This window comes from Hemicordylus capensis, chromosome 4, assembly GCF_027244095.1.
Source record: "Hemicordylus capensis ecotype Gifberg chromosome 4, rHemCap1.1.pri, whole genome shotgun sequence".
NCBI classification, from domain to species: domain Eukaryota; kingdom Metazoa; phylum Chordata; class Lepidosauria; order Squamata; family Cordylidae; genus Hemicordylus; species Hemicordylus capensis.
Window position 1 is genome coordinate 305,312,202 of NC_069660.1, and position 15,804 is coordinate 305,328,005.

A 15,804-nucleotide genomic window follows, 5' to 3' on the forward strand; every position below is an offset into this window, starting at 1 on the left:
GGCCTCCCAAGGTTTGTAAAGTGTTTTTTAAAGTATTTTAATTGGTTTTAATTGTTTTTGAATTGTTTTTAATATTGTTTTTAGCACTATGTTTTTAATTGTGTGTTTTAATGTCTTTTAGAAGTTGTTGTACACCGCCCAGAGCCTCTGGATGGGGCGGTTTATAAATAAATAAATAAATAAATAAATAAATAAATAAATAAATAAATAAATAAATGACAGCTCCAGCCAGTTCATTACTACTACTACTACTACTACGACGACGACGACGACGACTGATACTTATATAATGCCCTTCAACCAAAGTTCTCAAAGTGGTTTACGTAGAAAATAAAGGATATATAAATAAGATGGTCCCCTGTCCCCAAAGGGCTCACAATCTAAAAAAGAAAAATAAGGCAGCTACCAGCAGCAGCCGCTGGAGGGATGCTGTGCTGGGGTTGGATAGGGCCAGTTGCTCTCCCCCTGCTAAATAAAGAGAATCACCACTTTAAACAGTTATTAAACAGTTATTAAACACCTTAAACACTTTTAAACCGCTTTTAAAAGATGCCTCTTGGCTCAGTTAGCAGGGGTCGGTTAGTTCATTGGGATCTAAGTGTACTGTAGATGTAGGCATTGTTTCTGCATCCACATTGGCTGCACCCTCTTGTGCTCATGAATCTCCCTTGCTGGAACAAGGCAATAGCCTTTAAGCACAAAATCAGCCCCAAGGTGTACATTGATTTGTGACTGTCATGTACAAATTAGAAATTGCCTCAAATGTTTGACCTTTGTATGCAGAAAATCTACCTTTTTTTACTCCCTGTTGTGGAATTATTGGCTTGGTACAGGTGGAGATGATTGTATTACTCTTGTTTATTATTGATTTGAAGTGCAGAAAAGTATTCTACCAGCAGTTTTATTCTTTTCACACATTGAATTTTTCTTGCAAGTTACCTTTGCCTTTTAATAGGTGTGTTCCTCTAACAGGTATTGATTGGAGTCTATTCCATTGTATTTCACATAAAGATTTCCTGACAACTGAAAATAAGAATCTGAAAGCAAAAGCACTTTATGTAGACTGGTGCTTTAGTGATGTCTGATGGTCAAAATAATAAGATGATGCCAGAAATGTATGGTTTCTTTATATGGCTTCTGTAGTAGATTCATCAAACGGAATAAGAGATGCTGTTAGTATTTTATAACTTTCAGCATGGAATGCCACTTAAAACCCTTAACACAGTAACCTTCATAACAGTTCTAACTGCTGGTGTAATGGTGGCAACTAGGGATGTTAGTGGGAATTTCTGGGCCCAGTACAATGTATGCTCATTCATATGAGCTTTTGGGGGTGGGTGGGAGGCCAGGTGAACTCCAACCCTACCAGTATCATGAGCAGTATTTCAGCTTGGGTCTGCAAACCCAGCAAACACATAGGCATGGCCGCCAGCAGCTCTGCAGCTGAACGCGGCAGCTGCAAGCCCCTCGCCTCCATGGAAAGAACACCAAGGACACATATGTCTTCCCAGCATGCTCTGCTCTGCTAGCAGACTGGAAAAGCTTCATGAGATAAGCAGCTGCCCTCCCATGAAAACGCTCGAAAAATGGCCAGTAGCTCAAGATAGTTGATGTGCATGTGTTTGACCGAGCCGGACCAGAGGCCCGCCACTGCAAGGTGCCTGAATTGGGGCCCCCAGCTGGAGCTAGATGTGTAGGTTGTTATGGACAATCTTGAGGAGGGCCTTCTCCAGGTGTGACCTCCATGTCCACGACCAGACTGCTGCCCAAAGCCCCTAGGGTGGCCAGAGGTGCATGCGTTGGTGTTGGCACTGTGGGTTGAAACTGTCCAGAAACCATGCCTGAGGGCGCCTCATGTGGAAATGTGCTAATGGGAGTATTGCTGTGGTAGAGGCCATGAGCCCAGAAGTCGTTGTATGTCCCGTGCCATTTGCCTCCTCTCCCGCTTCAGGATCATAGGGGAGTGCACAAAACTGGAAAACCCCGTTCAGTTCGAATAGGACCAGACTCAAACGGAACCGAGTCTGATCTGGTTCTGTGCACACTAGAGCCAGGCCTGGTCCAACTCTAGACCAAACAGGTTTGGGCCTGGACCCTGGTTATAATCCAGCCATGCAGATGGCTATTGGGAATACACTGTGGCCTTCAAAATGGCCACCACCACAGAGAGGCTCGTAATGAGCCAGAAATGGCCCAGTATGGGCCAAAAATGACCAGGAGGGTACAGTGGGTGGAGGGGGACATCAGGAGACCCCCCCCCGGCTGCAACAGCATGGAGCCCAACAGTGGTGGTTAATCCACCATTTTGGTAAATCCACATTTGTTTGTTTGTTTGTTTGTTTGTTTGTTTTTAAAATCTGTTTGTTTGTTTGTTTGTTTGTTTGTTTGTTTGTTTTTAAAATCTGCACTGGCCCTGCCCCGGCCCAGCAGGTTCAGCTCGACTTTGAGCCAAACCAGGTCCAGTCCAGCTTGAGGATGAGCCCTCAAGCTGGGACAGTTCAATATCGGACCGCTCAGGGTTGAGCTGGTTCGTACATCCCTACAGGATAATACAGTAGAGTGTGCTTTGCAGGCTAGAGCACTCATTGTCGGCACCCGCTGTAGCCAAAGCTCTCTATGGTTTCCATGTCAGGGAGGGTATGTTGGGTGCTGTTCAACCAGCTAGAAGAGGTGTGAGGGTTCTCATGATAAAAGGATCGGGATAGGAGGGCTCTCCACTCCTCCACCCTCAGTTACAAGATGGGGTAGAAAAGCTGGGTAGGCTTGCCAGGAGCAAGTTGGGCCGGAGGGAAGTGAGTGCATTCTGATGATGATGCAAATGTGGGTAGCGCAGCTCCTACCCTGATTTTAATGATCATGAATTATTATATAGCCTGGGCCCCCGACCACAATCTACTGGCAAGAACTGCTGCTTGGCAAGGGTCCTTGGCTATTATTACCATTCACAGTTCTTCTGCACCCCACTGCTCAGCTATTTCTCCTCTGCCTCCAATCACACATACAGACACAAATGGTGCAAGAGACTGAAGGCATCCTGATCCTGTGCATGTTTACTCAAGAGTAGGTCCTATTTCAGTGGGATCGTTCCCATTTATGCATACATAGAGTTGCAGTCTTCACTTCTTGCAATGCCCTTGATGACCCTTCTGCTAACTCTGGGACCTGGGACAGTAAGTTCTCCTGCACCCCACTCTTGGTGGCTCTGGCAGCAACTCTTACTGTATTTACCTGAACCCAAGAAAATCCCCACCCCCCAAGTTCTTTGATGCTAGAAATAAGTAAAGGTAAAGTGTGCTATTGCGTTGGTGTTGACTCCTGGCGACCACAGAGCCGTTGGTTGTTTTTGGTAGAACACAGACATACCTGTATACATTGCCATCTACTGTAGTAGGTCCTCTCAAATTCAGAGTCCTCTTGCTTTCTGGTAAATCCAGTATAACCTATCTTTAAGCTGTATTTTTAAGGGGGTCATCTTAAATTTAGAGTCATCTTCTGTTTGGGTAAATACGGTATTGTCGATATGTGAACTTGCTTTGTAGTAGCTGTTTCCATTGTGCAGCCAGTAAATATGCGTTGGGAGGGATATTTGCTTAACCATCATCCCACATCATGATTTTTTTTATCCACAAGTAGGACTTCCTACCCCCAAGTAGTACCATTGGATGCCCCAAACTTTTTGAGGCAACAGAACCCACAAAAATTTGACATTTCTGGCCCTATCCTCTCCCAGCACAGGACCTCCAGTGACTGTTGCTGGTGTCTACCTTATGTTTCTTTTTAGATTGTGAGCCCTTTGGGGACAGGGATCCATCTTATTCATTTATTATTTCTTTGTGTACACTGCCCTGAGCCATTTTTGGAAGGGCAGTATAGAAATTGAACAAACAAACAAACAAATTTCACTCCAGTGGAGTGCAGCATTGAGTGATCCCCACTTCCCAAGCATGGTGCAACTAATAGCTCTCTGAGTCATTGCTCAGCTTAGCCGGGTTCCAGTCAAACTCTACTTTGCTTTGCTATACCGGTATGTATACAGGTACGTCGGAAGCTGTCTGCTGCTGAGTCAGAGCATTTGTCCGGCTAGCTCTGTATTGTCTGCACAGACTGGCAGTGGCTTCTCCAAAGTTTCCAACAGGAGTCTTTCCCAGCCCTCCCTGGAGATGCCAGGAACTGAACCTGGGACCTTCTGCATGCAAGCAGATGCTCTTTCACTGATCTCTGGCTCTATCCCATAGCAAGCCAGCCAGCCAGCAAGGAATTGCTCCCACCCATAGCAAATAAGGCTCTGCATTTAGCTGCTAGGTCCTAGAGAGTCAATCATCATTAATAACAATTGCTGTCCTTTTCTTTTTCCCCCTTTTTTGCCTAGTTACCCCTATAGGTGCTCAGCTCCCGTTAGCCTATCTTTGGCAGAGCTCTAGCTCCCCCCGCCCTGCCCAGAGGCGTAACTAGGGAAAACGGCGCCTGGGGCAAGCACTGAAATGGCGCCCCCCGCGCCCCCAACATACTACATTATACTTGGGTTTTTCCTCACAAGCGCCCCCCGCCGCCGCCAAGCCAGGCCACTGACTGGCCGCCAGGTGCCAGCAAAGCAATGGGGGGGGGGGGCGCGCGGGCGGCGCGGAAGGGACCGCTCGTGGGGGAGGGGGTGCTAATGCACTCCCTTGACTGCTGCAGCGCTGCTGCACTGAGCAGGAAACATTTGTATTAACAATTTTTTTTAAAAAAAATAGAAAAACAATTTTTTGTCATGGCGGCGCCCCCCCACGTGACCAGAAAAGATGGCGCCCAGGGCACGTGCCCCCCCTGCCCCCCCTATAGTTACGCCTCTGGCCCTGCCCCCATGCTTCTGGGGCCTCTGGGCAAGGTGTTGGCAGACCTATTTGCCTTCATGTTGGATGAACTCTGCCCTTGAATTTAGCCAATGCTTTCTGGCAGCTCTTATTCTGCAAGGGAAGATTTGTAATGATGGACAAATTGCCTTTCAGGGACGCTTGTCCTCCACTGTTGATCTTCGGTGGAGGAACCCCTGGGCGATGTCAGTCATCAACTGACTGGAAGGGAGAGAGAAGACTCCATCTCCCATTAAAGAGCTGAGCACTAGAATTCACTGCAAACATTTTAAATTCTCAGCTCGCTATTAAGCACTTAATAGTAGCTTTAAACATTTAATAGCTATGCAGAATCTACAACATTTAGATATTCTAGCACTTAACTTTTAATGGGGAGATTGTGCAAATGAGTTTTGCACGCAGCCGTCAGAAATGTCTAGCTCTGACTCATCCAGGGTGTTAAATGCAGGAATGGGGTACAACCGGTCCATTGGGTGACAGAGGATACAAAAAAGAAGAAGGAAAGGATCAGGACACAGTGATTTCTAATAACTAAAGGAACATCCTGTTTGCAGCCAAAAAATGGAAGAGACATAGTTGTTGAAGTGTATAGTGTGTGTGTGCAATGCCACAACTCTTTTCATTTTGAATGTAATACCCTAGTCAGCAGGGCTGGCTTTAGCATTATGTACAGCCATTTTGTACCCCTTTCCTAGCTCTTTTGAATCCTAGCTACTGGCTGACATTCACAGCAAGTATTATCTTCACAAACTGGCAGCGGCTTCTCCAAGGTTGCAGGAAGGAATCTCTCTCAGCCCTATCTTGGAGAAGCCAGGGAGGGAACTTGGAACCTTCTGCTCTTCCCAGAGTGGCTCCATCCACTGAAGGGGAATATCTTACAGCACTCACACTTCTAGTCTCCCATTCATGTGCAACCAGGGCAGACCCTGCTTAGCTAAGGGGACAAATCATACTTGCTGCCACAAGACCAGCTCTCCTCTCCTGTTGTGCAAGGGACATATTTTCAGATGGCACAGAGGACTTCCTGGGGAAGGTGTCAAAAACTGCCACTTCCTTGCTGCACCAGGGCAGTTGGAAAGTTCTCTTGATCTTGTACACCTTGATTTGTATGTCAGCCACTGCCTGTAGTCATCTACAGTATATTGTTTTGTGCTTATGGTAGTGAAGCCTCTGGCATGGACTGGCTGAGCTAGTGTGATGGCTTGTGAGTGTTCAGTTGCTCAGGAGCTAACAGTTTCCTGCAAAACAGTTTCTGTGAGGGAAGAGGAAGTTGTCCATTTGGCTGGGATTAAATCCTTACACAAAGACAAGCTGAGACCTAAGAAGAGGTCTTATGAGAAAGCTAAGGACAGGAAACCCAGAGACCCCAGATTATGGGGTGTCATTACAAGGTAGCAAATTGCCAATCAGTTCTTTTAGTAGCACATTTTTACCACAACAGAGGGCACCATATAGATGACTTGACTCGGGCACCCAAAATCCTTGAGTCATCTTCTCTGCCATCTTGATGGAATTGACATTACAGAATCTGACCATTCAAACAAATGTTTAAATGTGAAATTTGATGTATAAAAAATCCCTACCTGCATGGCATCACATTGAAATGGGGTGCTGGCACATACACATGCCATGTTAATATGGCAGTGCAGCATGATCATGACCCATGGATCTCTGGTGTACACATTGCATGCATGAGGGTCAGCAACCAGGTTAAAATGTGAGACAGAGCACTACACCCACATAGGTAAGCCTTTTGCCCTGTTCCCATCATCACTACAGTGTGACTTAGATTTCCATCTCTCGAGCAAAACCAGGGAGCTGTCCAGCAGACCAGGGAGCAAATGTCCAAAATAGCAGAGGAGCTGTCCTGCTCAGCAATCAATGGGAGTCAAGCAGGATGAGATGTTCCACCAGCAACTGCTTGCACCAGCAACTGCTGGATATCACACAAGAAGCTTTATTGTTGTAACTACTACTGATGCTACTGCTGCCACGAACTACTACTGCTGCTGTGTATATACCACTTTTCAATACGAAAGCTCTCAAAGTGATTTACATAGAGAAAGAGTATGAAGATTGTTTCCTGTTCCCAAAGGGCTCACAGTCTAAAAAACCACCTCTCACTGGAGCATCACCAGGGCCCCAATCCAGAGCACATCCTGACTCTAGCTTCCTCAGTGGTAGAGCATCTGCTTTGCAGGCAGGTTTCAGGAACAGACCCTGGCATCTCCAGGTAGGGTTGGGAAAGGCTCCTACTTGAAACTTTGGAGAAGCCACTGGCAGTCAGTGTAGACAATACTGAGTGAGATGGACCAATGGTCTAACTCAGTATAAGGCAGCTTCCTATGTTCCAGAGGAACACTGCACCAACTCGTCACCAGCTCTGCTCCTGAGGTTCCAGGGATAATCTTGGATGATTGCATGCTGGGTGAGTAGGAACAGTAAAGGTGCATTGGGTACTCCAAATCTGCAGCGACATTGAGTGCGGCCTCTTCCTGAGTGGTGGTCTTGGTAGGGTTATCATTGTTGACTCCCCTCGGTCCCTCATGGGTGTTTTTTCAGTGCCTGAGCTGAACAGAGACATTTGACTGACGGGTGAGGCAACATCAAAGGCTAGAGAGTCAGGAGGATGTCAGTCCCCAAAGGTAGGCAGGTGTGGGGCAGGAAGCCAACAGTGAGACTGACAGTCTTGAGGAGCCAAGGGAAGGCTTTTTGAGTGAGGGAGAGAGACAGGAACAGGCAGGAACATTGCAGGAGCAATGCCTGTGAGCTGTATGCAATCAGAAAGGCGATTCCCACAATCACTGGAAAGTGGGCTAAGGGAACTTAGCCTGCTTTCCAGGGATCGTGGGAACCACCAGACTCACAGGTGAGCCCGGTGCTCCCAAGGTGGCTAGCCCGCCTAATTCCCTTTTCCCTTAAATGAGGTTAACAGAACAAGCACTCTGCTAACCTCATTTGGTTGCTCGTGTGTCGCTGCGTGGCATGGTGGTGACACACAAGTAGACCCCAGACTGGGAGGCTGCAAGCAGCCTGTCAAGCTTGGGAGTCTCTCCAGGATGCCCTACGCACTTGCACAGGGCATGACGGAACATCCGGGGCCACACGGCCCCCTATCCCTGCAGCCCCTGCCAGCTCTGTGACGGAGTCGGCAATCGTGTGGGTGGCCGATCTGGCCACCCAGGGCTGCCTTTTGATCATCTGCGGGGAGAGCAGGCTAAGCCCACTCTCCCTGCAGACCCGGAAGAAGCTCTTCTCCCTGATTGTGAGAAGCGCTCCAGTGTGTTGCTGTACCATCTAGCAGGAAGAGGACAGTTCTCTTATATTTAGCTGGAGAAGAGCAACTGTCCCTATCCAAACCCACATTGCATTCTTGCAGTAGTTGTTGCTGGAGTCTACCTTCCATTTCCTTTCAGATCATGAGCCCTTTTGAGACAGGGAGCCGTCTGATTTATGTGTTTGTTTGCTTATTTGTCTGTGTAGACCACTTTGAGAGCTTTTTTCTTTTTTCTTTTGGAAAAGCAGTATACAAATTTTTGTAGTAGTAGATCATTGGGAAATGGGAAGGCAGTGACTGATCACAGTGGGTGGAGTGAGGCAAAGAGCCGGTGAAGCCACTTGGGTCGAAAGATGCATGGTTTTCTGCAATGATGCAGTGGTTCAAGCTGAAAGTCTCCAGGTCAGTTCCTGTTTACTGTGTGTCCACCACGATCCCAATAACCAAAGGTTCCAGGAGCAGAGCAGAGGGGCTTTCAAGCACCAGGCAAGCCACAATACATGGCTGGTGGACTGTGTATGGATTGGTGTGTGGCAAACCTTTCAGGCCTGCCCTAAACTGCCTTTTTGATGGCTGTCAAATGCAACCTTCAATATCAGGGAGATGGTCTATGTAGGTACCAGGAATTCATCTCCCTGTCTATTTCCGGTTTGACTGATCGGTAGTGACTCACGGCCACAGAAGCAAAGATGTAAGATGTGCCAGCTAGGAAAATAGTGGTGTAATTATTTACATTCCCAAGCAGTTCTGAATTATAGAGTGTTTATCTGAAGTATCATGTTAATGGAACTATGGGAAAATCAATACAAGGATTGGGCCTGGGTGCTATTTAATCTATTTTCTCTGACCATACATCAGGGAACTTTATTTCTCTCTCCAGAGTTGCTCAGGCAACCCTATCATCCACCAAGCATGCTGTTGTGATTGCAATATCTTTAAGACTTGACTGGCATTGCAATGTTAGTTCAGCTCCACCAACACAACTTGTCCGGACCACCAATTGCAGAGATGACTGGATTTCCATTTCCTTTTTAATCTTAACGACCCCCTCCAATAATCTATATTGTATTGTGCTTATGTCCGTGAAGCCTCTGACACTGATTGGCTGAGCTGTTGTGGTGGTTTAGAATGTCCAGTTGCTCAAATACTTTTAACTGTTTGCAATCCAGCTTCTGCGAGGGAAAAGAAAGTTGTCAGTTTCGTTGGGACTAAGAGCTCACACCAAGGCAGCACAACTTCAATCCTCCATTTGTTGTTGGACTACAGCTCCCATCACATCTGCCTATGACCACTGTGGCTAGTTGGAGTTGTAGTCCAACAATGGCTGGAAGGCTGAAGTGGTGCATCCCTGCCTCACAGACAAGCTAAGGGCTGCATAGTGTGGTCTTATCGGCAGCCAGTGTAGATCTTTTAAGATAGGAGTTATATGGTCTCTCCGAGATGATCCAGAGACCAGCCTGGCTGCCACATTCTGGACCAATTGAAGTTTCCGGACTATGTACAAAGGCAGCCCCACATAGATGTTTTAATGTAAATATATGTGCTCTTTTGTCCTCCTTTTTGATGATGAATCTTCCCTTTTTTGGCAATGTGTAAGTGACCACCGTAATAAACTCTAATGGGGCAATAATGGTCAAGAAGGAATGGGTGGTAGTGGTAGGAATGAATTTCTCAGAATCCCCCAGCTAGTTTTTTGGCCACATTCTCTAGTAATGATCATATATACACAGCTGGTTCCTGATACCCTAAACTGAGACATTTATAGCTTTCTATAACATATTCCCACCAACATTATTTATTTATTATTGTTTATTGTCAGCTTTATGTGCCGCCTTTCATTAAAAGAAAAAACAAAAACAAAAAACCAAATTCCATGGAAATGAAATCTGCAAAGATACTCATTTGCCCAAAACTCCTGGGGTATTTCTCCCTGAGAAGTTATGACAATAATTGCAACACTAACATTCTGGGTTCATGAAGAAACATTTGTGGTTTGTGTATTTTACTCCTACATATCTTCCTTGACATCTCACCCCTTTCTTAACTATACATTAAATGCAATATTGTTTTAAACTCAAACATGGGGTTTCAACTTTCGCTATATTGCAACCTTCTTCTCCATGTATTTAAACTTTTGTGCAAAAAGGAGAGTGACCTTTCCATAGTGTGACAGCATGTTATTTAAGGATTGCCACTTTTTCTCTCACCTGAAAAAAAAGTTTAGGGTTGACCATCTTCTTGACCATCTTGACCTTCTTGACCATCATGGCATGCCTCTGTTGACATGTATCAGTTTGCCTCTGACCAAACATATGATGCTTTGGGCTCTCTGAAGTGCTCTGAGTGATCTTTTTTTAATAAATAAATCTTGGGTAGCCAGGGGCGGCTCACCCATTAAATCTGACCAAGTTGCCTGCTTAGGGCACAAAGCCAGCAAGGGCAGTGACCAGCACCCCACACCACCCCCATCACCACAGTGGGCCGGAGGGTGGGCAGATGATGGAGGGGGGAGTGCCTGGGCGGGCTTCTCCTGGAGTGCCCCTGCACATTGGGCTGGCCCTGAGGGTAGCATTTCCGTGATGCTCACAGAAGGAAGATTACAGCGGCACAGGTCCACACTGTTGTGCATCCGCTTGTGGAATAAGGACTGCTAGCTAGAGAAAATGTTGTGAAAGTTGTACAGCAGCTTGTTGCAACTACTCTGGAACACAGATCACTTTCTCCACATCATTACACAGGCACAGTAGTACTGAGCAGCAGGGCTGGTCTAGAGGCAGCAGGCATGAAGTGTCCTCTTATCTAAGCAGGCTCTCTCCTGGTTTGCATTTGGATGGGAGACAAACTGTGAGTGCTGTAAGATATTCCCCATAGGGGATAGGGCTGTAGTTCAGTAGTAGAGCATCTGATTGGATGCAGGAGGTTGCGGGTTCACTCCCTGACATCTCCAGGTAGGGCTAAGAGAGACTCCTGCCTGAAGCCTTGGAGAGCTGCTTCCAGTCAGTTTAGTGCAGACTATACTCAGCTAGATAGACCAGTTGTCTGACTTCCTATGTGCATAAAACTAGCATTCGACCATTATAAGCCCTAAATATTCTATTGCTCATAAAATCTATAGTATCAATGCAATCCCCCTGAGATTTTACACATATCAACTAGGTGCCACATGCCACCACCCCTCCAAACATGGTGCAGATCTCCTGGAACATGGCTGACGTACAGCAGTTTAAAAACAATCATATAAAGCAGGGGTTCCCGACCTGTGGTACTCTGGATATCGCTGAACTTCAACTCCCATCACTCCCAGCTATAATAAATGGTGTACTTGGAGTACAAATCTGGAGTACCACAGGTTGGGAATGCCTGATGTAGAGCATGCTTTTGCTCATGCAAGAACGTTATTGCTATCATTAGACATCTCTGGAGGTCACCCATTGGGTGTTACAGCTTACACGCTTAGATTACTGCAATGTATTGTATGTGGCGCTGCCTTTGAAAATGGTCCAGAAACTGCAATGGGTGCAAAACAGAGTTGCAAGGTTATTAACTGGGACTGGGCGTTTTGATCACATCATGCTTGTGCTTCGTCAGCTGCACTGGCTCCCAGTCCATTTCCGGGCCCAATTCAAAATGCTGGTCTTAACCTTTAAAGCCCTAAATGGCTTGGGATTGGGTTACCTCAGAGAGCGCCTTGCCCCATATGTCCTGACTCAGACCTTAAGATCTTCTTTGGAGGCCCAGCTCTGAGTGCCCCTGCCAATCGAGGTGAGGCGGGTGCCTACTAGGGAGAGGGCCTCTCACCTCACCTGGGTGGTTTTTCTGTGGTTGCATCCCATTTATGGAACAGTCTCCTCAGTGATGATCACTTGGTAGCCTCACTTTGTTCTTTTAGATGCCCGGTAAAGACCTTTCTGTTCACTCAGCCCTTTTAAATTTGGTTTTTAAAACTGACTTTTAAAATGTTTTAAAATGTTTTAAAATTGTTTTGTGCTGTATTTTTAATGTGTTGTGATTTCATGTTTTATGTGTTTTTACACGATGTTATAATGTTGTATCGGGAGCTGCCCAGAGAACAATTTATCATCATCATCATCATCATCATCATCATCATCATCATCACACTCTTAATAAATGCGGGGCCAAACATGATGTTGATGTTGAATGTGTCGTTGATCCTGACATGATTTTTCATTTGCTGAGTGGTAGCCACTAAAGGGATCCACAGTCCCAGTGCAGATCACCTCTTCTCCTGCGTCTGCTGTTCAGCTAATACAAGGACATCAGGGCCAAGGATGCATTCAATATCACATGCTGACTAAAACTATTGGTACCATCAGCATGATTCTTATATTTGCATTTGCAGCATCATAGGATCTTCTCACAGGAAAACAATTTCCTCCTCCTCCTCCTCCTCCTCCTCCTCCTCTTTACATACAGTCTACCTGATGTTATTGACTGAATTTAGTACTTTAATTATTGGGCCCTTTCCTAGGGTCTAGGATAACAAAAGAAGAATTAAAGATATTGTCATAGTATTCATGCTGTCCCAAGTAGTGTGGCCTTCTGTAGTTGATATCTTGTAATTTTATTGATGCCCAAGGTGTCGAGATGGTGTTCACGTTCTACTGCACCAAGGGCACCAACAACTATTGACACCGCTATTGTTTTCTTTTTCTAGAGCTGCTCAATTTCCATCTGAACTATTATTATTATTACTGTTTTATTGCATTTATAGCCTATTCTTCCTCCAAGGAACCCAGAGCAGTGTACATGGTTATGTTTAGTCACACAATGACCTTGTGAGATAGATTAGGCTGAGAGAGAGGTGATTGGACCAGAGTCACTTTAGACTTTAGTTACGCTTCTGTATCCACACACACATGTAAAAATGACTAAGACTACAGTCCACAACCAATTTACTCTAAAGGAGATCCACTGACACAAACAGGAGGACTAATAATAATATGTAGCATTCAAGGCTCTCCACCTGATTACTAGTGCTGAGTTAGTTGAAACCATCAGCAGCTCTGGTGCTTCTGATGTAGCTCCCACACATTATGGGTCTGAATGTCAGCCACTGCATTTACCCTAACATCAAGTAGGGCATATAACATCAAGTAGTAGACTTGATTTTTGGAATGAGAGAAAGGGGCGCAATGTGCGTGACCTTCATGTCATTCAGTGCTGTGTATAAGCAGAAAGAAGGAACATAGGTGCTTTGCTGTATAGCTGAGATGGAGTCATCCTGTCTGCACATGGGACACACAGAGGACAGCACAAAGGTTCTTAGGGTTCAGGCAGACCCTGGGAAGCCAAAGAGGCTGCTTCAGCTTCCAATTAGTATGAGAAAGATGTACTTTGTGATTTCTCCTTTATGCTCATTTGAGGGAAAGGAGTTAATTTAGCTACAGTTAATTTCATGCCCTCCATAATGGTCCCAATTATATCTTCCTAATTATTTCAAGGCCTCGTGTGCTTTGGTTGAGTGCCTCTTTCAGAAGGGGATATTAAATAACTATCATCTTCCTCATTAATACAATTCGGCAGTACGCAATAAAGAGAAACAAGAAAAGACATGGGCAGGGTAGAGAAATGCAAGAGCCGAGGCAGGGTTTTTTGTGGGTTTTTTTGCATGGAGTTGGAATAATGATTTCTGTCCTTTGAGAAGTGGCAGTCTTAACAGAGTGGAGTACTAGCTAGAATCTGGGATTTGAACTGGGAGATTCTGGGTTTCAATCCCTGCCCAAGCAATGAAGGTCAATCTGAAACTCTGGGCCAGTCACTGTCTCTCACCCTAACCTATATCACAGGGCATTAGACCATACATATATTGAGTCAGACCACTGGTCCATCTAGCTCAGTATTGTCTACACTAGGCTGCTTCACATGAGCATTCAAACCAGGGTAGGAGGTGGGCTACCCATATTTGAATGATCATCAGAATCCATGTGAATCCTTCCAGCCCAGGTTACTTCCAGCAGGGCTACCCAACATTTGTACCCAACTTTTAACCAAGGGTGGAGAAGCAAACAGCCCTCCTACCTTGATTCTCTGGCCATGAGAACTCACGTACCTCTTCCATCTGGTCGAACAGAACCCTGGCTGCCCTCCCCTACACAGTAACCATAGAGGGTTCAGGTGTGGCTACAGCAGCTGCTGTCAATGGACATGTTAGCCTGAGAAGCACACTCTATGGTCCTAAAGCTAGAGCAGCTTTGGCAGGACTGTGGCCACCTGCTGTCCTTTCAAGGCCAGTGGAAAAGTAGCCACTCGTGTGATGTCTTCCAGTCTGCTGGCAACACAAAACATGCTGGGAAGGAAGAGGTGCTCTTGGAGGACTTTCTATAGAGGGGCAGGGCTTGCAGCCTCTGAGTTTAGCAATGGACACAGTGAGGTCATTCAAGGTTCCAAGTTCCCTCCCTGACATCTCCAAAATAGGGCTGAGAGAGATTCCTGCCTACAACCTTGGAGAAACCACTGCCAGTCTGTGTAGAACAGGGTTTCTTAACCTTGGGCCCCCAGATGTTGTTGGACTACAACTCCCAGAATCCCCAGACATGGCCTTTGTGGCTGAGGAGTCTGGGAGTTGTAGTCCTACAACATCTGGGGGCCCAAGGTTAAGAAATCCTGGTGTAGACAATACTGAACTAGATGGACCTATGGTCTAACTAAGTATATGGCAGCTTGATATGTTCCTATGCCTACCCTCCAACACCCCACCCTCCAATGGTTGTGTGAATTAGTCTATGGACTGGCAGTGGCTCTCTCCAAGGTTTCAGGCAGGTATCTTTCCCAGGCCTACCTGGAGACGCCAGAGACTGAACTTGGGGCTTTCTGCATGCTAAGCAGATACTCTACCATTGAACTATCGTCCTTTCTTGGACCTAGTTTCCATGCAAAAGAAGCTGCCTTATACTGAGTCAGACCATTGGTCTGTCTAACCCAGTTTTTCTACTCTGACTGGCAACAGCTTTTCAGGGTCCCAACCAGAGTTCTTTCCTGCTGCTTTATCCTTTTAAATGAAAATGTTGGGGACTGGACTTGAAACCTCCGGCAAGTAAAGCTCAGCCACCGAGCCCTGGCTCCTCCTTGGCAAGTGAAGGTAGGATCTGGCTAAGGAGAAGGAAGGTGAAGGTGGGCTGTCCTCAGCAAGAGCAGCTCTCCTGATCTTTCAAGGCTAGTGAGCAAGCCTGACCCGGAAGCCTTTATAGGGCCATGTGATCCGCGATGATCAATGAGATTCACTAGGCCAAAATCATTGATGGGAACAATTGCATGGCAATCAAAGGGGGAGGATAATTTCTGCCCTTACCTGCAGGCAATGATGGCAGCACTTCCATGAGCACCATGCAGGTACACAGTGGCTCATTGGACCATCACCCCAGCATGGGCACTGGCTGCTGATTTCAGCAGGACCGACGGTCCAATCAGCAACCTGATTGCATGGTGCTGGCTGCAGTAGCCCCTGCCTCCTTCCCATGCCTAAAGGTTCCCCATCCTCCTTTCACTGCCCACTGGCCTCACTGGGTGTCACTGGATCTCACCTGTTCGGTCCTATTGATGCAAGGAGCTTACATACAAACGTAGGATGTTGCCTTGCACTGATTCAGACCACTGGTCCATCTAGCTCAGTAGGATCTACTCTGCCTGGCAGCAGCTTCTCCAAGGTTTCAGGCA